At 42.7% G+C, this 26,062-nt stretch overlaps 1 protein-coding gene across 2 annotated transcripts in view; it reads left to right on the top strand.

The window, feature by feature from the left end:
• LYST (lysosomal trafficking regulator) overlaps positions 1-26,062 on the top strand; it is a 408,790-nt gene that overhangs the window by 177,706 nt on the left and 205,022 nt on the right. The window contains exon 1 of one of the 2 annotated variants that reach the window (XM_075995488.1): positions 25,534-25,835. The exons of the other annotated variant lie outside the window; for it this stretch is intronic. The gene's annotated coding sequence lies outside the window, so the exon portion shown is untranslated. Of the gene's footprint in view, positions 1-25,533; positions 25,836-26,062 lie in introns of those variants that run through there. 2 annotated transcript variants of the gene reach the window in all.

Raw genomic sequence — 26,062 nt, 5'->3', positions numbered from 1 at the left:
AGATACCTTTGGAAGCTTCCACGGCTGTGCATTTTGCCTATACCAGGGCAGGTCTAGATGGCTGCTGATCGCCAAGGGGCTCTGGTGTTGCCACGACAGCCGGTCAGCTCCCTGCAACAGTTCAAGCAGGGCTTTGTGTTTCAAAGAAGACACTGAGTAGGTCACCTTCTTAGCTTTGCAGCCACCCAGTGGATCCCTGCTGGAGCTTCCTCCTCAGTGTTGAGGGGGGTGTGGTCTTTGAAGGGACTCTGTCTAGAGCCCTCTTTAGAATCCCCATCGCACCAAGCTGTGCTGATGCAAAACTCACAGTCCCCTTAGATTCCTGTTATTATTGCTGTTCTCTTCTTCTTTGAGCACTTCGACAAAGGACTTCATTGTTCTACAGCCTAAGACTTTCAGTAAAGCACATGGTCTTTTAATCTGATAATTAAAATTAAATGAACATTTTCATTTTCTTTTAAAAATTTAAATTTCATTTAAAATTTAATGAAAACTGAATAGCATTTACTTAAAAAGTGCAGCATGGTTGTGGGCCTCAAGTCCTGCCCCCCTGTCCCCCGCCCCCTACCCCCAGAAGTGATAATCCTGCCTGAATACCGTTTGCCCATCCAAGGGAATCTGTGCCAGGCTATGTCTCCAGGGCTGGAGTTTACAGCTCACCATCACATGGTGTGGTAACTCATGCTTCTTAATCAGAGCATCAAATGATTTCAAATGATTTAGTCAATGTGGTCTTGCTTTTATTTTTACAAAGCGTCTCCCTGGCGAGGCCTGCTCTGAGCTTCAGGGCCTTCCCTTGGCTCCACTCCAACAACTTGAGTAATTTCCTGTTTTGAGGGCCCTTGTGCTAGAGCTTCTTATTAGGTGAACCACCAGGTTAGAGCCTGAGCTGTTTCGGAGTGTTCATTCCAGGTGCTTTGGAAGGAGGTCCAAGCCCTGGAACAGGAGACTGAACTCCTGGCTTGAATTCTGCCTTTGCCCCTGCATGGCTGTGTGACACTGCACAAGTTAATTAACTTCTCAGGCCTTCCGTTTCTACACCTGTAAAACAGAAATTACAAACATGATGATAACGGAGGAAGGAGCTCAGAATTTAGAATCAGACAGACTTATATTCAAATCCCAGCTCTGCTGCTGGGTGGCTGTGGGACTTGGCAGTCCCCGAACCTCCCAGAGCCTCTAAAGTTCTTGTAGAAATTAAAAAGAGATGATATCGGTACCATACCTAGCACATGGTTAGGTGCTGAAGAAATATGTTTGTTGACCATGAAATAAAACACACTACATTATCTACCTCTGTGGATTTTTGACAGGATCAAATTAATAAATGTAAAAATACACTGTAAACTACAAAGTAATATAAAATGTCATTATCATTATTGAAATCTTTTTTTCCTCTCAATTTTCCCCCCAACTTTTTATTTAACAATTTCAAAAGTGGAAAAATTTGGAAAAATAATATAATAAATGTCTGAACATCATTTCCCTAGATTCAACAATTATTAATAGTTGCCTCATTTGTTCACTCTCTCTATATATCTATACCTATCCCTATTTTTATTCATCTACATGTGATCTATCTATAATTGGTTAAACCATTTGAAAGTAAGTTGCATACATCACGACTCTACACCTAAGTACCTTAGCCTGTGTCTCCTAAGAATAACAGCATTCTCCTCTCTGTAACCATTATTAACTGTCGTTGCTGTGTTAGTCCACTGCTATAACAAAATGCCATAGTCTAGGTGGCTTAAACAACACACATTTGTTTCTCGCAGTTCTGGAGGACAGTAGTGCTAGATCAAGGTGTCAGCTGATTCCATTCTTGGAGAGAGCCCTCTTCGTTGCAGCTGGCTGCTTCCTCTCTGTCTTCACGTGGTGGAAAGAGAGAGAGAAAGCTCTGTCATCTCTTCCTCTTCTTATAAAGACACAAATCTCATCACGGGGGCCTCACACTCATGACCTCATCTAAACCTATTTCCTTCCCAAAGATCTCACCTCCAAATAACACTGGGTGTTAGGACTTTGACATATGAATTTGGAGGACACACAAACGTTCAGTTCATAACAATTGCCAAAGGCTTTAACATGGATACAACAATATTATCTAACACACAGTCTACATTCAAGTTTCCTCAATAATCCCCACAATCTCCCTTATAGCTATTTTTTCCAATATAGATTACACGTTTCATTTAGTCTCTTAAGTCTTCTTTAATCTAGAACTATGCTATCCAATACATACATCACAACTACACCTAAGTACCTTAGCTTTAGCCACAGTACATTAATTCTTTATATTGATTGTTTATTGAAATGAAAATATGTTGAATACATTGAGCTAAAATACATTATTAAAAATCAATTTTACCCATCTTGTTACTTTTTAATATGGCTATTGAAAAACTAAAATTCCATATTTTGCTCACATTATATTTCTATTGGCTATTACTGTTCTAGATTATTTACTTCTGCCTTTTTTCTTATTGTTTGTGATATGGACATTTTTGAAGAGGCTGCACCAATTATTTTGTAGAATGCCCTACAATATGGATTTGTCTGTTTCCTTTTGACTAGACTTTCTTTAAATCTTTCTGACAAAGAATACAATCTGGCTGGGCACAGTGCTCATACTTGCAATCCTAGCACTCTGGGAGGCTGAGGCAGGAGGATTGCTTGAGGTCAGGAGTTCGAGAGCAGCCTGAGTAAGAGTGAGACCCCATCTCTGCAAAAAAATAGAAAAAATTAACTGGCGTGGTGTCATGCACCTATAGTCCCAACTACCTGGGAGGCTGAGGCGGGAGGATCACTGGAGCCCAGGAATTGGAATTTGCAGTGAGCTATGATGGTGCCACTGCACTCTAGCTGTGCCTTTGTCTCAAAGAAAAAGAAAAAAAAAAAAAAAAACAATCCAAGTGATGGTGATACTTTGTCTCAGGAGGCTCATTGTGTGAGTTTGTCCCTTTGTTGGGGATGCAAAGTTTGATCACTTGGTTAAAGTGGCATCTGAAGATCCCTCAATGTAAAGGTCTCTTGGGGTTTAGCATCTAACGACAATCATTGCTTATATGAATCATACATTAGTGGTGTCAAAAATCACAGGTGTCTTAACTTTTCATTTTAACTCAGTGGATTGACTAATTTTCTATTCAAGTCTTTTATACTAGTACACAATGTGAATAATTCACATCTAAGTGTCCTTATTTTACTGGTTGCATAGCATTCCATTGTATAGAATGTAGATTACAACATAGTTTATTTAAACTTTCATGATGATTATTTGGATCATTTCTAATTTTTTGCTACTAAAAATATTGATTTCATGAACATCTTTGTGCACTGTCCATCTAATCATTTCCTTCTTTGAGCTACATTCCTAGAAGTGGTATTACTGAGTGTGTTTGGTTAAATTTTTGACACCGAACAAAAATTTGGTGCAGGACACAGGAGAGGCAGAATACCAGGTTGACACCAATCAGCCAGACAGTATTGTAACTGACACCATCAGTTTTGTGACAACTGAACAAGATTGTTTGAAATTGTAATAACAATAATATTTAACATCTGATGTGTTGTTTGTCCCTGTCAACTTCTTTCCCTGGTGTGACTTTATCCCATTTAGAACAAGAAAAATCCATAAATGAAAAAAAAATTGATTTCTGAAATGCATTTACTCTGCCAACCACTTTACGTGAATTTTCTCTTTTAATCCTCATAACAAATCTACAAGGCAAATATTATTATCCCCACTTTAGAGACGAGAAGCCAGATGCAGAGAGAGGTTAAGTAACTTGCTCAAAGTCACCCAGCCAAGTCATGGTGGCAGAATATGAATTCAGGCAGGTCTCTCATGAGAGACTGTATTATACAGTATTGCTTGCCCGTGAAATCACACTATTCTACACGTGAAACAAAAAGGCAGTTGCGTTCTGAAATGTAAGCACATTCTATAGCATTAACTCAAAGTCTAGAGAGGTCCCCTGGATTGGTGGCACCAGTTGTAGAATAACAGTGATGCTGAAAAACCCAGGGACCTTAAAAAAACACTTGGGAGTTAGCAGAGCCGCTTCTTCAACCTCCCTTGTGGGAAATAATCAGATCTAAGTCATCTCCGCTCTGTGACTAATACCCATTTCCAGGGCTGTTCCTTTATGCTGCAGGAGTCACGGTCATGACTAAGCCATCAAGATGGATCTCTTTTCTAATAACATACGCTGCACAGGACTAAATTCTATTAAGCCAGCCTTCGAGTCTGGAGCTGGAGGGGAGAATGTACGACTGTCTTTCCTATCTGGGCTAAAAGGGGCAGTATGTATTAAAATAATGAGGCCCGGGTTCCCCTCCTCCTAGGATGGCTGGCCCTTCCAGCCCCTTCGCATTCCTTCCTTAGTAAAGCTGCTTCCAGTGCATTGTGGGAGCTCACCGTGACCTTGTCAGCCTGGGGGGGGGGGAGGGAATTGGGCTGGGCCAGGCCCGGGGCCCTCTCAGCACCCACCCGCCCATAATACCTTTGCCTCATGTTGTTTTACAGTTTCTCAGGAGCCACAGAAGGTGGACAGTGATGAATTAGAGCAGCAAACCAGATAAAAAGCAGGGACCCACCACTTCATAACACCAGTGCTTTTATTTTAAAGCAGACTCTGAGGTGGTAACCCTGACATCCTGTAATTATGCTCCTAGTAAACACTTATTTAGACAACAGTACATAAATTAGTTGACGACTTCCTGTGTCACTTAGAAACTGCAAAGGTCAGAGGTAAAGAGCTGAGTACAATTATCTTGTCACTAACTCAATTTGTTTTTGAGTTCCCAACTAAAATGCTGACCTTTTTCTCAGCTTCTGAGAGTAGAGAATATCTGTCGTGTCCGTTCTCCTGCTTACAATTCGCCAGTGGCTTCCCTCACTCTCAGGATAAAACCCCACCCTTTTATCATGGTCCTTCATAATCCATTCCTCCCTTACCTCTTCAATGCAATCTTTTATTATTTTTTTAATTGACAGGTAAAATTGTATGTATTTATTGCACACAACATGATGTTTTGAAATATACCTTTCAACATGCCTCGCCTCTGCCCCCAGCTCAGTCTTAGGCAAACAGCACTAACCCTCCAAGCTCTCATCCCACCCAGCCATTCCCTTGGCATTGAAACACCCCCTCCTCACCCCTACCTCTCCACCTTGTCTGGCTGACTCCTCCTGTCTGTCTCAGCTAGAATGTCATTTCCTCCTAGAAGCTTTCCCTCCTCTCTCCCAGTGCCAGCAAGTGTGGCTGCCACTTCTGCACATTCCTGCAGAAGAACTCAGCGGCTATCACAGTGTCCCTATGACAACGGCCCCTGGGTTTACCTGTCTTGTTCACCAACTGCAAATCCTCGAGAGCAAGGACTGTGTTATCCTCGCTGCTGTTCCCAGTACCCTGCCGTGGAGTCTGGCACATAGCAGATGGTTGTTAATATTTGTGGTTGAATGTTATTCATGCCCATATGATTTTTTTTTTATATTTTTTGCTACTAAGAATATAGTTCTTTTTATACTCTCTGCCACTTTCCTGAAAATAACCGAGTGACTCATAGTTTCTCCCCGTCCAAGCGGACGCCTACTCACTCCGTTTAGAGGGCAGGCCTCCCTTTTTTTACCCCCAGTGTGCACTCTGAGCCAAGCCTCCATCATGGCATGCGGAAACTTGAACCTTACATCGAAGAATTGGCTTTTACTCAACAAGAAGGGTGAGTTAGTGGAAGTTTGTTCAGGACCAGGGAGTGCGCAGTTACAGCTATATGCCAAGGAACTGTTTCTGTGAGGTCCAGGATGGACCGGCAGTAAGAAAACTTTGAGAGTAAGGGACACTGGTTAGGGAACCATGACAATAACGATGTAAATTAGACTAGTGGGGATCAGCATGGAAAGGAGGGGTCAGACTTGAACTGAGAGGACTGAAAATTGACTAGATACAGGGGCAGAAAAAAGAGGCTCAAAGTTGATTTCAGGCTCTTGGCTCTGGAAACGAGAAGACAGGTGACAATGCTAACAGAAATAGAGATCATTAGAGGGACTGTGAGAGGTGTGTATTGGATGTGCTAACAGAGTATCCAAGTTCTACAGCTCAATCATTGAAATAAAATTAGAGATAGCATTTCTTAAGTGATTACTATAAGCCAATCACTTTACAAAATTAATTTTTTAAATGATTATTACAACACTATGAGGTAGATTCTATTATTCTCCCCATTTTGCAGATAAGGAAAATGAGGCTTGAGTCACTTGTCCACATTCACACAGCTGTTCTGAGTGGCAGAGATAGAACTTAGCCTGTGCCCTGTGACCCGGTGCCTTCAGGATGTGGGGCTGGGGCTCGAGCAAGAGCGTGGAGCTCCCTGCAGACTTCTGAGCATTTCACATAAGGATGTTAGTTAAAGCACCAATATTGACAAGTTTGTGGAGAGTGGTAACATGCAGAGGGAAGAACTGAGAAAAGACCGAGAGTGAGCAGGCAAAGGGATGAAAAGGAGCCAGAGGTGTACACCAACCAAGAGCCGCCAAGCAGGGGAGCAGGTAGAGCATTCTAGATTAAAGTGGAAACATTCTGGGGGAGAGATGAGTGTCGCCTGCTGTACAGAGAGGTCACAAAGGAAAGGCACTTTAAGGCCATGAGAATGTTTATTATTTATTATTAACTGAGTGGTCAGGCTAATAATCAATATGTTTGCTTAGAGTTCCTACAGTGCAGAAAGCAGAGGGAGGAATGCTGAGAAAACAATTTGGGTAACATCAACAGTATGATAGAGGGAAATTTAATTTTTACTCTTTTGGAGACCAAGTGTCACTCTGTCATCCCAGGTAGAGTGCAATTCTGTCATCATAGCTCACAGAAACCTCAAACTCCTGGACTTAAGCCATCCTCCTGCCTCAGCCTCCCGAGTAGTTGGGACTACAGGTACATGCCATCACGCCCCGCTAATTTTTTCTATTTTTGGTAGAGTTGGAATCTCACTCTTGTTCAAGGCCTTTCTTGAACTCTTGAGCTCAAGACATCCTCTTGCCTCAGCCTCCCAGAGTGCTAGAATTGTAGGCATGAGCCACTTGCACCCGGCCCGACAGAGGGAAATTTGTGCTGTGGTTTCCACACTTTGAAAATGCAAAGCTGAGACGTGCCAAGAATAATCATTAAGGCTGTTTGAAAGCCGCAGCATACCACTCCAGCATAGCTAAAGCCTCAGTATCACTCTTGGTTTGAAAACAATCTGAGATAGCCTTGACTCTAGTGTACTGTGACCCTAAGATCATTTACCAGTGATGCAGATCTTATTTCAAGCTCTTCTTTCAGGTTCCAGCACCAGACAACATGGAGTAAAGCCATCTCTAGAACTAGCCAGAACAATTTTTCATCTGGAACCATTCAAATAACACTCTACACACAAGGGCAGAATTTACAAACATCGATCATTCTCTCCAACTTTGCCAGTTGCTAAGCAATCTTTCAGCTTGTTCTGCAGAGGTCCTGGAGCTCAGGGAATTTAAGATTATCTCTGCTAACACTGGCCCCTTTGGAAGAGGAGAGGTTTCTTTCCTTTTCCTTGGATAAATAATAAATGAACTGGCATCCAAGTTGCTAAGACTGAACATCCATTAGGGGCTTAAATAGCCTCAAAGTGTGTGCGCTAGGGAGGAGGGGTAGGGCAATTATAGAAAGCTGAAACTAAAAGAACATCAAAAAACCATGTAGCTCAAGCCCTCATTTTGCAGATGAACAAAATGAGGCCAAGAAAGGTGAAAGAGTTTGCTAAAGTCTCAGAGCTGGATAGTACCAGTGCTAGGACCAGAACCTATGTCTCTTAAATAATCCAGTCCTCTTTCCACTATAGCATTCAGAAAGCAAATAATTCATCAATCTGTGGATGTTTGTCCTCTAGCATTCCAGCATTTTAGCATCTAATGCCACTTACTGTCTCCATGAGCATATATTTGTGCCTTAGGCAAGACTAGTAGACAGCTCTTCAAAATATACTGTGCAAAGACCCAAGGACTTTTTAAAGAGGTAACATAACCTTTGGGGAAAGACCACTTAGGCTTTGGAATTGTTCACCCTGGGTTTTTAAAATTTTTTTTTAATAATTTAATTTTTTCCCATTTCTACTAAAAATAGAAAGAAATTAATTGGCCTCACCCTGGGTTTTAATCCTGACTTCCCCGTTGTCTAATTTGTGATGCTGGGCAAGTTATTACTTAAACTCTGTATTGGTTTCCTATTGCTACTGTAACAAATTACCGCAAAACTAGTGGCTTAAAACAACATAACTTATTCTCACAGTTCTGGAAGAAGTCCCAAATGTGTCTTACGGGCTACACCAAGGTGTCAGCAGGGCAGGCTCCTTCAGGTGGCTCTAGGGAAGAATCCATGTTCTTGCCTTTCATAGCTTCTAGAGGTCACCTGCACTCCTTGGCTCATGGCCCCTTGCTCTTATCCCTCCAACCTCTTGTCTCTTGTCACCCTATCTCCACTACTGATTTTGACCTCTGGATTCCCTCTTATAAAGGATTACATGTGATTACACTAAGCCCTCCCAGATAATCCAGGATAATCTCTGCATCTCAAGATGTTTAAGTTGATCACATTAGCAAAGATCTTTTTTGCCACGTAAGGTACCGTATTCACAGGCTTTGGAGATTAGGATGTGGACAACTTTGGGGGCTGTTATTCCACAAACTCTGGGAGGCTTAGAGATAATTCTGGGGATAATAATTTCAATCATGCTTAAACTTCACTTCCTACAAAAGGACTTCCTTGGGATCCCCAAATTAGGGTAGGGTCACCTCCTATGTGCTCCGGTCACCATCTGGGCTGACCTCTCACTGGAACTCTTATCACACTACATTGTAGTTATCTGGTCATGTTTATGTCCTCCACACTAGACTGTATAACTCTGCAGAGCAAGGGCTGTGTCCTATTTATTTATTTTTTATCTCCTTTCTCCAACATGGTGTCAGGCACTTGATAGTTGCTTAATAAATATTTGGTGTTGTGAGGATTAAAAGAAATGATGTAGGCTGCGCATGGTGGCTCACACCTGTAATCCTAGCACTCTGGGAAGCCAAGGTGGGAGGATCATTTGAGCTCAGGAGTTGGAGACCAGCCTGAGCAAGAGCGAGACCCTGTCTCCACTAAAAAGGTAAAAAGAAATTATCTGGACAACTAAAAATATATAGAAAAAAATTAGCCAGGCATGGTGGCACATGCCTGTAGTCCCAGCTACCTGGGAGGCTGAGGCAGGAGGATTGCCTGAGCCCAGGAATTTGAGGTTGCTGTGACCTAAGCCAATGCCACGGCATTCTAGCCCAGGCAACAGAGTGAGACTCTGTCTCAAAAACAAAAAAAAAGAGAGAGATGATACAAAGTGCCCGATGGTACCTGGCTCAGATTAGTATTCAATAGATGGTGGATCCTTTTGCTAACACCCATTATGCCCAAGAAAGTAAGATAATTTCTATGGATGACAAGTAAAATGTCTCCCTCCCTAAGGGGAAAAACTGCAAGATTGCATGTCTTCTGGTTTAGAAACAAAAACCCTTTGGGCAGTCAGAGGCAACGCCATAGTTTACCTTTTTTGCTTTTATTATAACATTGTTTTGCCCAGAACCCATCACAGACTTGCTGAGGAAAGCATGCTGGCTGACTTTCAGAGGCAAATGGGGTAGGAGAAATCTGCTCCCTGTACTTCTTCCCTCCAACTGGGCAGAATAGAGATGAAATCTGGATCTGCCTTTACCTTTTCAAGTGCTGTTGCACGCTCAGCTGGTATCACATTTCCTCTCAATGGGCTGTAATTGCTTTTCTCTAGCAATGTTTACACCTGGTGCGGCACAGGGACCAGAGGGTGGGCAGCAGGCCAAGTAGTTCTGAGCCGCCCTGTGGCGCTACTGGATTCACGGTATTATTGGACTTACTGTCTGGCCATAGACAAGTCATTCCTCTTTCAATTTCTGCATCTATAAAATGCCTGACTCACCTCACAGATGCCAAGAAATTCAAAGTGTTCCTGTCATTAAAGAGGAAGAGTTTAAAAAAAAAAAAAAAAGCTGCTGTAGAGGTACCTGTCAGGCTATTATTAGCCCAAAGCCAGAGACAAGGCCAAAGCAAGCTTTGATTTCATTTCAAAGCCAGGAGCAGGGAATTTTGTGTCAGAACTTTAAAGGTGCTTGCTGTTTAAAGTGAGACTCCCCACCCTACAATTTGGATTCAAATTCAAACACATCCCACAGTGTGGGGGATGAACCCCACACCCCACAGGATGAACCAAACACATCCTGGTTCTTTCACAGGTACACACTGTAGGGCTTAAACCAGCCACCTGGCCTTTCTCACCAAGCAGTAACATGTAGTGCTTGCACCTCCAGTCAGAGCCCGACTGGTGTATCAAACATATTTGCTGACCAAATTAGGTCATGTGGTCTCCAAAAGAAATTTTTAATATGTGAATTTGTTTCTATGAAAAGTGTTACAAAGGAACTAATATTAAACCAAACTTAGTTATGCATTAATATGTGAATTTGTTTCTATGAAAAGTGTTACAAAGGAACTAATATTAAACGAAACTTAGTTATGCATTCAACATGTAACTCTTTTTAAGAAAGACTAAATTGTATACTCAGACACCATGAGCTCTTTGAAGACCACTGTCGTTGTCTTTATCTTTAAATCCCCATCTTTAAAATACCCTTAAAACTGGCCGGGCGAGGTGGCTCAAGTAATCCTAGCACTCTGGGAGGCCCAGGCGGGCAGATTGCTCAAGGTCAGGAGTTCGAAGCCAGCCTGAGCAAGAGTGAGACCCTGTCTCTACTATAAATAGAAAGAAATTAATTGGCCAACTAATATATATAGAAAAAATTAGCTGGGCATGGTGGCACATGCCTGTAGTCCTAGCTACTCGGGAGGCTGAGGCAGAGGAGTGCTTGAGCCCAGGAGTTTGAGGTTGCTGTGAGCTAGGCTGACGCCGCAGCACTCACTCTAGCCTGGGCAACAAAGTGAGACTCAGTCTTAAAAAATAAATAAATAAATAAATAAAATAAAACACCCTTAAAACAGTTTGTGCTCAGTAAAATGTTGGCTATTCAATAAAACACTATTTCTATTGTCTACTGCAGGGAAGAAAAGGAAACAGAAGACAGTCTTTGCCACCGATTGAAGGCAATAAGGTGAACAGATTAAAAAGACATATAGCAAAAGGATATTGTACAAGTGAAAACCAATTTTCATTGACAGGGAACTTACCTGGTTCAGCAGTGCTGATCATTCATTCATTTACTCTTTCATTGTTATCATTCAATAACTATTTTGTAAGCACCTTCCACAAGGTGCACAAGCACCTTCCACAAGGCCACAAGGAAGAAGACCACGTTAACTCTGAATTATGCCCAGAGTTCTAGAGTCTTCTTTCACTTAATAGACAATAAATGGGCAATTCCATGCACAATGGAGCATGGTAAGTGCTACTTTGGGGAAGGTACTGAAAGAGCACCAGACACTGACCCAGCCCAGGAGTGACGGATTTGTCCATCTCAACCATCATAAAACACCTGCCTTTGTAACATCATTTTCAAATAGGAAGCGCAAAGAAGGGAGGGGTGGCTTGGAATTCAGGGGGGAAAAAAAGAACTCATCCCAAACTCATCAACCTCAATAGTCATTAATCAGGAAATTTGACAAATGTTTCAGATTCAGAGATTGAGGATTGTAGTTTAACAAAACTAATAAAAATAACACAAGTGATCTTTTATAATACCTTACTATCATCCATCTCACTGCAGCCTTTGTCCAGAGGACTAAAAGTCATCATTCAGCACCATTTCACTTCTGTGGATTCCTGAACTGTGGTGAACCAGCTCCCACCTCCCCACCTTCTCCATCTCAGGTGGGGTTCCCAAGAAGCACAAGGATTCTCGAATGGGTGATTCACTGGGTAGGCTTTCTCCAGAGGAGACTAGGGGGAGCAGGACAGGTTGGGGAGGAAAGCCAAGCGAGGAGGTAGGCTCAGCTGGAGACTGACTTCAAGCTGAACCCTCCAGGGGGCTCTAGAAGGCACAAGTCCACCATGCAGTCACCCCTCCCTCCTCCACCCCCACCCTCGCTTCATGCAAGGGCCTGAGGTTTTGTGTCTGGGCCCCACGGAAGTCACGACTCCCATGTGCTGGAAGACAATTCCCAGGATGAGGAGGGGCTGTGAGTTGCCATCAGCAAACCAACAGCAGCAGGGGGACAGATGCACCTGCAGGAAAAAGGGACCTGGGCGTGGCAGCCCTAGCATCTATTATACCATGGAGAGCAGCACTAACTTCATTGCTTGCCTCACCACCATGGGTGCTAGGACTGGAATGTTGCTAGTAGCCCCAGGGGCCAGGGCTCTTCTTCCCCCCACCCCCACCCCCTCCAGCCGTGCCTCTAGGTGACTCAGGGAGCTGCCCCTGCTGCTGGCTTGCTGACTAACTCTGCCCATGGGAAGGTCAAGGCAATGCTACGTTTTGAAAATAGTCTCTGTGGTAGTTCAAAATCTGTCATACTTAATTTGTAGGAGGTAAATAGAAGCCTTTCCCCTTTCCCCACCCCTCCAACCTAGAGTTGAGGCCCTGCCCCCGAAGGAAGGACTCCTGGGGGTTCAGTATGAGCAGGACACCACCTCTTAATAGCTGTTGACCTTTGACCAATTAATAATAACAATCAATCATAGCGAACACTATTGAGTGCTTGCTCTGTCCAGGCACTGAGCTGAGTACTTCAAGTATATTATCTTATTTAATTCTCAGTAGACCTATGAGGTATAGGCAATTAGCGTTCACATTGTCCTCATAGGAAGCCTGAGGCTCAGGGTGGTTCAGTAACTTGGGAAGGTCACGGGAAGTAGCACAGAGGTACTTCAAAGGTAGCCTGTCTCCAGAGGCTGCGTTTACTACTTCTCTCAGATTCAGTTTCCTCATCATAAAGTGGAACTCAAATCATCTCCCCCAGACTGGGGTGTTCCATGGATTGCAGGATACAATGTATAAGGTGCTCAACAAAGTTAGCTATTATAAATAAATTTCTGCTATTATTACAGTACCAGAAATGTTTACATTTTAATAGGGGACCATAGGAGGAGAATGTGTGTGTGTTTGTATGAGGGTTTGTATCGTGTGCATGGGAGAGACAGAAAAAAACAATAACTATCGTGAAAGTCATAAATTAGAATGGTGAAATTTTGTGTAAGGTGCTTTCTCTTAGTGTATAAAGTCATGTGCTATAAAATATTAAATAGTTCTTCAGGGTGGTTTTCATTCTTTGATGAGATATCAGCCCCTGGTGCAACATTTAAGGAGGCTAAAAGAACTCAGTTATCAAAATATATAACATAAATAATATTTTATGCAATTAAAAATAAAATAAAATTGGCAAATTATCACCTGTGGACAGCCACTTGTTTTTATAAACAAAGTTTTAATTTCTAATTTAAAACAGAACTTCTGGTTACACACTTGTTATAGTTGGAATGTCCCCTTTAAAACTCTTGTTGAGTGGCCGGACGCGGTGGCTCATGCCTGTAATCCTAGCACTCTGGGAGGCCAAGGCGGGCAGATTGCTCGAGGTCAGGAGTTTGAAACCAGCCTGAGCAAGAGCAAGACCTTGTCTCTACTATAAATAAAAAGAAATTAATTGGCCAAGTAACATATATAGAAAAAATTAGCTGGGCATGGTAGCGCATGCCTGTAGTCCCAAGCTACTTGTGGGGGCTGAGGATAGCAGGATTGCTTGAGCCCAGGAGTTCGAGGTTGCTGTGAGCTAGGCTGACGCCACGGCACTCACTGTAGCCTGGGCAACAAAGCGAGACTCTGTCTCAAAAAATAAATAAATAAATAAATAGAAATAAAATAAAATAAAACTCCCGTTGAAATATAATCCCCAATGTGGCAGTTTTGAGAGGTGGGGCCTTTAAGGGGTGATTGGGTCAGGAGGATTCTGCCCTCGTGAATAGATGAATCCATTCATGGATTAATGAGTTATCACGGGAATGGGACTGATGGTTTTATAAGAAGAGGAAGAGAGACCTGAGCTAGCACGTTAGTATGCTCAGCCCTGTGCCGCATGATACCCTGCACTGCCTTGGGACTCTGCAGTGCCCCCACCAGCAAGAAGGCCCTCACCAGAGGTGGCCCTTTGACCTGGGCCATCTCAGCCTCCATAACTACGTAAGAAATGTGTTCTTTTTCTTTATAAATTACCCAGCTCAGGGATGAGGGATGGGAGAGATCAGAAATGGCCTGGGGAGGCTCAGATCAGGAAGAGAGCAGCCCAGACAGACAGGTACAAAGAACTGACAGCTACCTCACCGTGTCACAGTGCTATGGGTTGACACACCACCAAACCAGAGGAAAAGTGAAATGGTGATTCATTTATTCAACAAATATTGAGCATCTACTAGTGAGGCAGGCACAGGGTTCAATGCTGGGGGATGTGGCAAGGAGCCAAAAGGCCTTGTGTCTGCTGTCATTGGACTTACCAGGTGGTGGGGAGACGAAACCCCAAAGTAAACAAAGAAGTATAGCATTACACATAGTAATGAGACCGCGAAGGCATGAAACAGGATGCTGGGAGAGAAAATAGGGCGGGCAGGGAAGATCTCTTTTAGGATGTGGTTTTAAGCTGAAGTCAGCAAGGACAGGAAGCAGAGGAAGGAGGAGCAGCCCAAGGCGTGGGCCTGAGGGACTTCCTATTTGAGAAACTCAGAGAGACCAGTGCAGCCTCAAAAAGCTCTAGCAGTGGCTGGGTATATTGGCTCACGCCTGTAATCCTAACACTCTGGGAAGCTGAAGTGGGAGGATCCCTTGAGGTCAGGAGTTCAAGACCAGCCTGAGTAAGAGGAAGACCCATCTCGACCAAAAATGGAATAAATGAGCCTGGCATGGCAGCGTGTGCCTGTAGTCTGAGCTACTCAGGAGGCTGAGGCAGGAGGATCACTTGAGCCCAGAAGTTTGAGGTTGCTGTGTTGACACCACTGCACTCCAGCTGGGGTGGCAGAACAAGACCTTGTCTGAAAAATAAAGAAATAAATAAAAATAAAAAGGTAGGCAGAGAGCGAGGCCTGACAACATCCCCAGGGAAAAATACAGGCAGACCAGGTAAACTCAGATCAACCAGGTTAAGTAAGAGATTCGGATTTTGTTCTAAGTATGGCTGGCCGAGGAAGAGTTGTACAACAGGGAGTGATGGGTGTGATTTATATTCATACAGGAATATCCAGGCTGCTGGGCGGACAAAACTAGAAAGGAGTTTGGGCAAAAGGGGGAACAGTCAGAAGTGGTTAGGACTAATATTAAACTAGTTAACTTTTTCTCTTTCTGAAAGATTATTATTTACCCAATTTTGTAACTGAAGAGACTGAGCTTCAGAGCTGGGACGAGGACCCAAATCATTTCTGTCCCTGAGTTAGAATCTAAACTACTGCTGCCTCTTCTGTAACTCTTATGCTCAGTGGCACGTAACTTCCATTTGGCAAAGATTGGAAAGAATGATAATATCCATTTTTAGCAAGGAAGCAGGGGAAAAGGGAATTCTCATCCGCTGCAGATGGGAATGTAAATTGGTACTGTCTTTTCAGGGGGAAACCCAATGCCTTAAAGATGTGTATTCTCCTAGAGTTCCCAATACCAGTTTTAGGAATCCTAAAAAAAATAAATAAATAAACCATATGCTGAACCAAGATGTTTGAATGAGTCTTGCTTACCAGTATTTGTAAGCCTGAAATAGGACCCAGTGAGAAAATTGGGTTAACAAAAGATGTCACATGTGATCCCATTTTGTAAAACATATGTTTATGTGTATAGAAAAAAATCTAGAAGGATCTTCACCAAAATCTTAAGAGGGTTTATCTCCAGAAGATGAGATATCTGGAGTTTTTTTGGTTGTTGCTGTTGGTTTTTTTAATCCGTGATGTCTAATGTTTCTAAATAAAAAATGTTAACTTTTTATCAAAGTATACATACATAGAAAAGAGGCACATATTCTATGTTCACAACTTGAGAAATGATCACAAACTGAACATACTTATAAATAACACACTGATCAAGAAATAGAACATTACCAGTCTCCTAGAAGTCTCCTTTGTAGAATCACACAGAATCTACTTTTTATGTCTGGCTTCTTTCACCAAATATTGTGTTTATATATGATTCTTCCATGTGGCTGCATTTATTTATAGTAAATTCATCTTTTTTTTTTTTTTTTGAGATGGAGTCTTGCTCTGTCACCTGGGCTAGAGTGCCATGGCGTCAGCCTAGCTCACAGCAATCTCAAACTCCTGGGCTCAAGTGATCTTCCTGCCTCAGCTTCCCAAGTAGCTGGGATTACAGGTGCACATCACCATGCCTGGCTAATTTTTCTATTTTTAGTAGAGACGGGGTCTTGCTGTATCTAACTCAGGCTGGTCTCGAACTCCTGACCTCAAGCGATCCTCCTGTCAAAGCCTCTCTGAGTGCTCAGTTTACAGGCGTGAGCTACCATGCCCAGCTAATCAATTTTTTTAAATCTTAGAATGTTTATACTTTGTCTTTTACGATTTTGTGATAATCATTAGCATTTTTGTCACCTTATAAAGCATTTTTCATGTATACCAGCTCTAAACATTCTTATTGTCCTCATTTGATAGACAAAGGGCCTGGAGCTCAGAGGGGAATTTGCCCTGCACAAAGCTAGTAGGTGGCCAAGCCAGGACTGAGTCTTATCTAAATCTATGCCCTTTCTGCCACATGCAATTGGATTAAGAGCAAAGGTAGCAGTGGATTAAATGAAAGGAATAATTTACTCACCATTAGGTGCTTTAGATCTTGAGACAAATTACTAGGGAAATTTGTTTAAACTCCTCTCTTGAAAATCATTCAGAACAAACACAAAAACCCTTTTAATTGGGAAGGCAAATGTTCCATAAATATTCAACCAGTTTCAATATTAATCATTAATCGGGGAGAATTTCTTCTAATAATCTGTGATATCAACATTTCTCATTTAATACGATTAATCATTATGTCCTCATGATTACATTGTATATGTTATATATAAATACTTATCATGTAGAATTTATATTTGCATATACCCACTTTCCTTTCCAGCTTGATGAATGTCATTGATTACAGCCTCTTAGCTGTCATATGAAGGAGTGTCACTTCTCATCCACAGGTGAGGAAATTGAAGCCCACTGTCAACTAGAAGGTTTCAGCAGACCTCGGGCAAAATTCATGTCTTCTGACTCCTACTCCACACCTTGCTGCATAAAGTGAGAAACTTTTTTCTACTTGGAAACATAAACAAGGATGTTCCTAATTGTTATTAAAACTGTGAAAGGTTTTTGTGTTTTGCTTTGTTTCAAGAAAGTAGAGGCCGGGCGCTGTGGCTCACGCCTGTAATCCTAGCTCTTGGGAGGCCGAGGCGGGCGGATTGCTCAAGGTCAGGAGTTCAAAACCAGCCTGAGCGAGACCCCGTCTCTACTATAAAAATAGAAAGAAATTAATTGGCCAACTGATATATATATAAAAAAATTAGCCGGGCATGGTGGCGCATGCCTGTAGTCCCAGCTACCCGGGAGGCTGAGGCAGAAGGATCACTTGAGCCCAGGAGTTTGAGGTTGCTGTGAGCTAGGACGCCACGGCACTCACTCTAGCCTGGGCAACAAAGCAAGACTCTGTCTCAAAAAAAAAAAAAAAAAAAAAAAAAAAAAAAAAAAAAAAAGAAAGTAGAGCTGCATGACTTAGCTTTATATTATTATAAAATCATGATATTGTACTTACTATAAGGTTTGTAATGATTCTTCTCTAAAACATTATGATTCGGTGTGTTAGGAAACTGATTTCACAATCCAGTACACTTCAAAGAAATGTCAAAAGAAATTAGGTGAGTTAGTAGAGAAAACAAGAACTTGTCACCTCAAATATTTCCTTAAGCACTAACAGGAGTATCTTTTTGCCTTATAGGTGAGAGTTGTGAGATTTCAAAAGGTGAAGTGAGGTCTTTGTCTAAACTCTTCCTCTTCTTCCCTGTTCCTATTTCCTCTTCTGTGGATATTCCTTTTTGGGTAATTTTAGAAAAGCACAAAGTAGTTTGCATTTGGAGTCTTTCTACCTGTGGATCTAGCATTCCTGGCACTGAGACCATTTCCCCAGGAAGCTGGGCTTTGCTTTTCCCCTGGTCACCTGTCAGGAATCACAAAACTAGAGGGTCTGTTTTTCCCTACAAAAGAACAGCTCCTGGAGGTCAAAGGACCACAGATAAGCCTGTTTATTTTCCCAGAGACCTTGGCCAGGCTCTGCCTCTTCTCTCTTCGCCCTGGGGTCTAGGGTCTGCCTCAGGTCATGGCCTTGCATGGCCTTGACCAGGTACCAGGTCTCCCCACTTCACGCGCCCAGGGACTTTCTAGGCCTCCTCTTTGAGCTCCTCTGTGAACTTCTATCCTCACAGTTACCTTTATAAACAGACAATGGGGGAAACAAATATTTAAATAAAACAGATAAATAAGATCTTGGAACTGTCACCATTCTAATGACCGTTAGACACTGGGAAGTACCTGGAGCCCCAGAGCTCTGGACCATCCCCGGTCCCAGGCTGGGCCCTGTAGGGTAGGGCTGTGGCCTGGGTACACAGCTTGAGTGCTGAGTAAACAGAGAGCTTTCCCAGCTTGCAGTGGGAACTCCACCTCTTAGAACATGCCATATGGCGTGAATATTATCTCTTCCACAGAAACTGGCCGAGCCCTGGGATTCTCATCTGCTGACCTAGACTGTAACAAAGACTGACAACTGGCAGAGGTCTTCTTTTGTCCTCAAGCACAGAGAAACGCAGTGCCAGCTGTCTGCAGGTGGGTGGGTGTTGCACAGTCCAGGGAAGGTTGAGTGAAAGGGGCTGCAGGGAGGGCCTGGCCTCCTTTGTGGGGTCAGTAGTTGTCCCAAGCCTGTGGGCCGGGTGGCTGGTGAGAGTGAAAGTGGGTTGCTTGGGGGAGGGGCTCGTAGCTGTGCCCCTGCCTGAAAGAGGAGGACCCACACACCTGCCCTTTCCCTGAGGTCTAAAGGCCTTGAGGAATGCCTAAAGGCCAGGATAATAATTACCTCTAGGGAGGGGCCACTGATAAGGTTTCTGATCCCCAACAGCTGTTGTTTGGAATTTTTTTTTTTTTTTTTTAAAGAGATAGAGTCTCGCTCTGTTGCCCAGGCCAGAGTGCAGTGGCTATTCACAGGCAGGATCATTGCACACTATGGTCTTGAACTCCTGGGCTCAGACATTCCTCCTGCCTCAACCTCCTGAGCAACTGGAACTATAGGCATGTGCCGCTGTGCCCGGCCATGTTTAATAAAGTCCTTATTTTGGAATGATTTTGGGTTTACAGAAAAATCGCACATACAGTCCAGAGAGTTCCCATGTCCCTTCACCCAGTTTCCCCTAATGTCGACATATTACAAAGCCGTAGGACATCTATCAAAACTGAGAAATTAACACTGGTAGAACTAAACATTAGACTTTATTTGGACTTCACCAGTTTTTCCACAAATGCCCTTTTTTTGTTTCAGGATTCAATCCAAGATACCACGTTGCATTTAGAACAGCCACGCCGTTTTATGCCTTCCCAAAGTCTGAAGAAATGATGGCAAATATTACGATTTCGTGAAACTTTCTGGCCAGAACAGAAAATTCATTACATTACTCTCTGGCCATTATAGGAGAGAACTTTATACTGTAGCAATTATGAAGGAGGCTCCGGAGACAAGTCAAGCAATCCAGATTCAAATTCTAGCTTGAGCCCTCCCCAGCTGTGTGCTTCATCTCTTGAGCCTAACTTTCATCTCAAAAATAGGGATAAGGGCGGTACCTACCTCTTGGGTTTACTCTGAGGCTTACATGGATTAAGTCATGTAAAGCAACAGGAATAGTGCTCAATAAATGTTAGCTATTTTTATTAATTGCATATATAGTATTTCACAATACAGAATTTTAAAAAATAGCTCCTTTGGGCTTGTTTGGGCTTGTCTGGTTCCCATCTTAACAAGAAATCGCAATCTTCTTTGTATAGTCATGACCTGTATTACAGAACTTGACACACTGTATTGTAACTATTGTTTATGTATGTGTCTCCAACAGTGGACTCCGCTTTGCCCAGCATGGAACATGCAGGATGAAAGTGTGTCCAGTATGAAGGAAGAAACAAAACAAGCTGAATGGATGGGCAGCTCCCCCAGCAGCTCTAAGGTTAGGGTGGCGGGGGTCAGGATCAGAGCATTTGCTGAGATGGAGGGAGCTGCATTTTTTAGGGCAAAGATTTAGCAGGGATGAGAAGATGGAATAATAGCATGGAGGGCTCCAAGCACAAAGCAGGGGTGCAGGGTTGCATTGGCCAAGATGCCAAGAGAGAGAGAGAGCTCTCTGTCTAGTTCTTTTGAGAGCCTGCACAGTCCAGGGGCCTGGGAGAATTTTCCATCCCCATGGCTGAACCAAACACTCAGCACTCCACTCTACTTACTGGCCAGAGCTCACCTGGGACAATGGCTGCAGTCAGCTTTCATCCTTGGACACTGAGCAACAAGCAACCTCTCCCCTAGCCCGCCTTTTAAAAAATTTAACCATTTTAAGTGTACAGTTCAATGGCCTTAAGTTCATTCACAATGTTGCACAACCATCACAACCACCCCTCTCCAGAACTTTTTCATCTGCCCACGCTGAAACCCTGAACCCATTAAACAGCAACTCCTCATTCTCCATCCCCGATTTCCTGGCCACCACCATTCTACTTTCTGTCTCTATGAATTTGACTCCTCTAGGTACCTCGTATAGTGGAATCATACAGTATTTGTCCTTTAGTGATTGGCTTGTTTCACTTTGAGATTCATCCATGTTGTAGCATGTGTCAGAATTTCCTTCCTTTGTAAGGCTAGATAATATTCCATTGCATGGATATACCACACGCTGCATATCTATTCATCTATCCATGGACACTTGGGTTGCCGCTACCTTTTGACTATTGTGATTAATGCTGCTGTGAACATTGGTGTACACATCTGTTTGAGATCCTGTTTTCAATTATTTGGGGTATATACCCAGAACAGGAATCGCCAGATCATATTGTAATTCTATGTTTAACTTTTTAATGAACGACCAAACGGGTGCCCCTTTTTTATAGCAAGAAAGGATTCTGGGGTGTGGGAGATGGGCAGGGAGGAGGGATGGTAGTTCCAAGAATCAAGATTACTTAGAAAGACATTTGTCAGAACCTCAAGGTTAGTAGGTTGCTGGAATCTGAAAGTTAATCCAGCACAACTACCCTTCCGGCACCTGCAGCACCTGTGTTAGCAATGTGTGCCTTTTCTCCACGTGCTGAGACACCCCAGAGAAAGTCTCCCTGTGTAGGACTTACCTCTGTGGCCAATCAGACAAGCTGACAGCCCTCAGACCTCAAAGACAGCTTTCTTGTCTCCCTCCATCATCTTTTCTTGTAGGGAAAGCTTTCTGCCTTTTTTTTTTTTTTTTAACTGTTCCTTCTATGACACAGTTTTAAGATGCCTTATCCTATGCATGCTCTGAGTTTGTTTCTGTACAATACTTAAAAGAGTGGTGTCCTAAGCGGATGGAAACACCTCCAGTAAAACCCAAGCAGCTTGGCCTAGAGCAGGGGTCCTCAAACTTTTTAAACGGGGCCAGTTCAGTGTCCCTCAGACCGTTGGAGAGCAGGATTATAGTTTTTAAAAAACTGTGAACAAATTACTATGCACACTGCACATATCTTATTTTGAAGTAAAAAAAAAACCAAACGGGCAGAAACACCCGCATGTGGCCTGCGGGCCGGAGTTTGAGGATGCCTGGCCCTAGAGAAAGTGTACAGCCTCCTTTATTCTAAAGCAGGATACCGAATCACTGCTTGGGCAGAGCCAGGAACAGAGAGATGTGAGTCAGGCCCCAGTGAGACAGCTGTGGCTGGTAAAGCCTGGGGTTAGATGGAAAGCGAGTTTCCTTGCAAAGGTACTCACTGGACAGCAACAACAGCCCCAACCACTCTGGAGGATTTGCCCCGAGCATAAACCAACCAACCCCATTGTTTCTTCTACTTTTTGACAGGTAGGAAAAGAGTGGGTGAAGGGCTACAACAATCACTATATGGCTTCATACTGAGCTTGCTTTGCACTGAAACCCTGAACAGTTATTCTTATAAGTGTTGCAAAACATCTTTCTCCCATTCTTCACTCAAACTGTTGACTTTCTGGACTCACCCCACAGGGCTAGACATAGATCTCTGTTAAATGTCATCTTGTTATAATCATGCCATCTCTTTAACCCTTCAGGATTTTTCTGGGCCCTGATTCTGTCATCCTGTGTATTCTGTTTCCCAACTCCGATCTCAGCTTGTCAACGTTCCCTAGGAATGATTGAGGGGTTTTAAGAGGTTGAGTTTTTTAGACCTCTCTGTAAATTAGTGCAGTGCAGTACATACCACCTCAGCTTGGATGTAACTCCTTTCTTTCATATTATACTGATTTCTCAACTCTGCCAAACAGCCTGGACAAACAGTGAAGCCTTAGGAAGGACAACCACTTAAAGTTGACCTGTACTTCATGCCTCCCTGTAACTTCAGTCCTATTTTTAATTTGCCATTCTCTCTTCTTTACTAGCAGTGAATAGCAGTGAATCTATAGATAAGCTATAATATTCAATGAGTTATTATGTTTTCCTGTTGATATTTTTAAAGGAATACAGTGACTCTTTAGGAGACAAGTGGTTTATTCTTCATTGAATTTAATGCCAAGTAATATTTGGATAAATTTATGACTGTTTCTTTATCAGATAAAAGATAAAAACATTTTCTTCCATCAGAGGCCTACAAAACATATAAACATGAAAAGATGTTTATAATTTAAATTTTTAAAAAAGATAAAAACATGTTCTTGAGCAGGGAGTCCAACCTCTACTGTCCATTTCATTTTTCTTTTTGCCGTGATTACCAGTAATTTAGTACAAATTCAGAGCCCAATGATAATAATTAGCTCATGTCAGGTAATGGGTTATATTTGCCATTTACAGAGCCCTTACTATATTTTTAATCTTAAATTACCATTTACAGAGCCCTTACTATATTTTTAATCTTAAATTACCCAGTTTTTTATAATCTGCATCAACTTTTTCAAGCCAATTGGTATCACTGTGTGCATCAGATGAATGTTTAACTAAATGACAGCCACCCATAAAAGTATTCTATCTTCCTAATGAATCATTTGCATCTGGCTCAGTAGCAAGGGCCTCTAAGTTCATAATAGGGCCAAGTGTATTTTCTTCTAAAAAGCCTTTGGGGCCGGGCACGGTGGCTCATGCCTGTAATCCTAGCACTCTGGGAGGCCAAGGCAGGTGGATCATTTGAGCTCAGGCATTCCAGACCAGCCTGAGCAAGAGCAAGACCCCGTCTCTACTAAAAAATCGAAAGAAATTAGCTGGACAACTTAAAATATATAGAAAAAATTAGCCGGGCATAGTGGTACATGCCTGTAGTACCAGCTACTTGGGAGGCTGAGGCAGTAGGATCACCTGAGCCCAGGAGTTTGAGGTTGCTGTGAGCTAGGCTGACGCCATGGCACTCTAGCCCAGGCAACAGAGTGAGACTCTGTCTCAAAACAAAACAAAACAAAAGCCTTTGGGAAGAAAATATTATTATAATTCAGTACATGATGTTGCGACAGGTGACCTGATATCGGTAGGATTAAATGAGGCAGAAAGTGGCATGACAGATGCAAGTAACACTTAGAGGGGTGAGGTCTTCACCTCTATTTTAAACACTGCCGGGGGTTTTGCGTGTTACAGTGTGAAACAGAGCTAACAAACAGTTCAGAGTTAAGAAGGCTTTTCTTCCCCTCCTAAAGGTATGCATTGAGAGTGACTTTATTACTCACAGCATTCAGCCAGTTTTCATGTTGGGTAGATAAAATAACTTTCTCTCAGTTCCTTTGACCTTACGTCTCTGCTGGGTGTGTGCCACTGAGTTAAACCAGAGCTGATATCAGGATGGTAAATACACTGATATCAGGATGGTAAATCCACATTCATTTCACTGAGAGCAGCTGGGGAAATTCATAGACGTGGCCCAAACAGTGACAGACAAGAATTGCAATAACTATTTATCGAGGACCTAATACCTACATGGCACATAATATACTAGAATACATTTACAACTATTTGCTGAGAAACTAATTATAAAGACTGTGCCAGTTGCTTTAGGGTTCAGCCAGGCGTAGAAATTGAGAATGGTAAGTAATGTAGTAATATCTATTATAAGCATCCACTTTAATAGTCATTGTTCTACATTCCACCATGATGTTCTGATGTTAATCATTTTAGCTATAATCTGTGTCCAGAATATATTATGATCAGCATCAATTTTAAAATGGAGTAATAACCCTGGTAGTTCTGAGCAAATACACAAAATATATTATAGGCATTCAACAAATGTTTATTGTATAACCATTATGTAGTCTGTATATATAGGTATGCATATATATACACATACATGTATGTATGGAACACACACACAAGAGCAGTCTAGTTAAGTAGTTAGAAGCATGGAATTGAAAGTTAAACAGGCCTGGGTTCAAGCACTGGAACCACCATTTAAAAGCAGTGAGACATTAGGCAAGTCTCAGATTCCTCATCTGAAAAATGGGAATAAAAATAGCTACAGTAGATAGGATTAATTGTTGTGAGGATTAAATACAATACTATTGGTAAAGTGCTAGCTCAGGACCTGGCATAATTGCTCAGTAAAAGATATCGATTTATTGCTTTTGTACATACATGTATATGTGTAAGAATTTATAAATGAAAATATTACTTTGGAAATCCATAATAGGCATGAGATTAAACAGATGATAGTAGTTTTAATCAAAAAATTTTAGAAGTAACAATAGCAGGGAGAAAAGGGAGATAGGCAGATTTTAGGACAAAGGAAGGACAAAAAAAACCAGACACCCTGAATTTGGTGAAAGGTTGCCACCAGATGGCTAGGGGCAGTGGCAAGAGTCAGGACTCACATTCTATGTCCTGGAAGGACTGCAGACTTCTCAAGCCAAGAGCAATGATAATCCACCCAGGGACAAACTTAGGCCCGCCCCCTCTGCAGAAGAATCAGGCAGCTATGACTCATAGGAGCCACCATGAAATCACTAACTGGAAATCCTTGCTGCAACTATACTGCAAAAGAATTGGACTTGATTTGCCAAATTCCCCATGTGATACAAGCATGGCCACCTGCCAAAGAGCCAGAGCAGAGAGGTCTACTTGCCTTCCCGGTGACACAGAGGTTTCCTAGCCCTGTTATGGAATGAAAAAGCAGGATAAGGGCTTAATAAGAAACCATTCCCGATGAAAATTTGGCTTTGAGAAGAACAGCTGTTGTGCCAGAGTATTTGGTGCATTGGCCTCTTTAGGGAGCTTGTCCGTTCTTGCACGGGGAAGTTGTATTCTGTCATGCACTGCATGACACCTCACCACCTGCTCCTGTGTTTTCCTTGGGTGACATCAGAGAGTGCAGCAGTATTTGTCCTTGTCATCTAATGGGGTTTCCAGCTGTTTGACTCAACTGTGTGTGTTCTTACAATGCCAGGAGAATGATCCTGCCCTAAGTCAGCTGAACAGAAGCCAGACTTCAATTGCAAACAGAAGACCCAGTTTGCTGAACAGCATGGAGGAGACCAGCTTCACTGCAGCTAACTGGGTAGATGGTTGCTAATTAGCCTGCAGTGAAGATGTCTACAAAGTGACCACCAAAGGAAAGAGTTCCTTGCTCACCTGAAGAAGGTGCAGGTAGGTTAAAGTGTTTTTGAGACTTCCAAGTGCCAGCCACGAGCATGGGCAGGTGGGCAGGATGGGTTCAGGCTGGGTTCAGGCTGAGAGCTTCAGTGCCACAGAGAAAGGTGACTGGTGGGTGGATTCCTGTCAGCCCCGGTGCCCTCCGGAGCTGGCTCCTGCAGACTGCTTGCTCAGAGAGTGGCCAAGTGCTGCAGAGAAACCTTTGGGGAGGGTATTTGTGG

This window comes from Microcebus murinus, chromosome 19 (assembly GCF_040939455.1).
Source record: "Microcebus murinus isolate Inina chromosome 19, M.murinus_Inina_mat1.0, whole genome shotgun sequence".
Lineage (NCBI taxonomy): Eukaryota > Metazoa > Chordata > Mammalia > Primates > Cheirogaleidae > Microcebus > Microcebus murinus.
The sequence above is the reverse complement of the archived record's forward strand: the minus strand, read 5'-3'. Positions and strand labels throughout refer to the sequence as shown.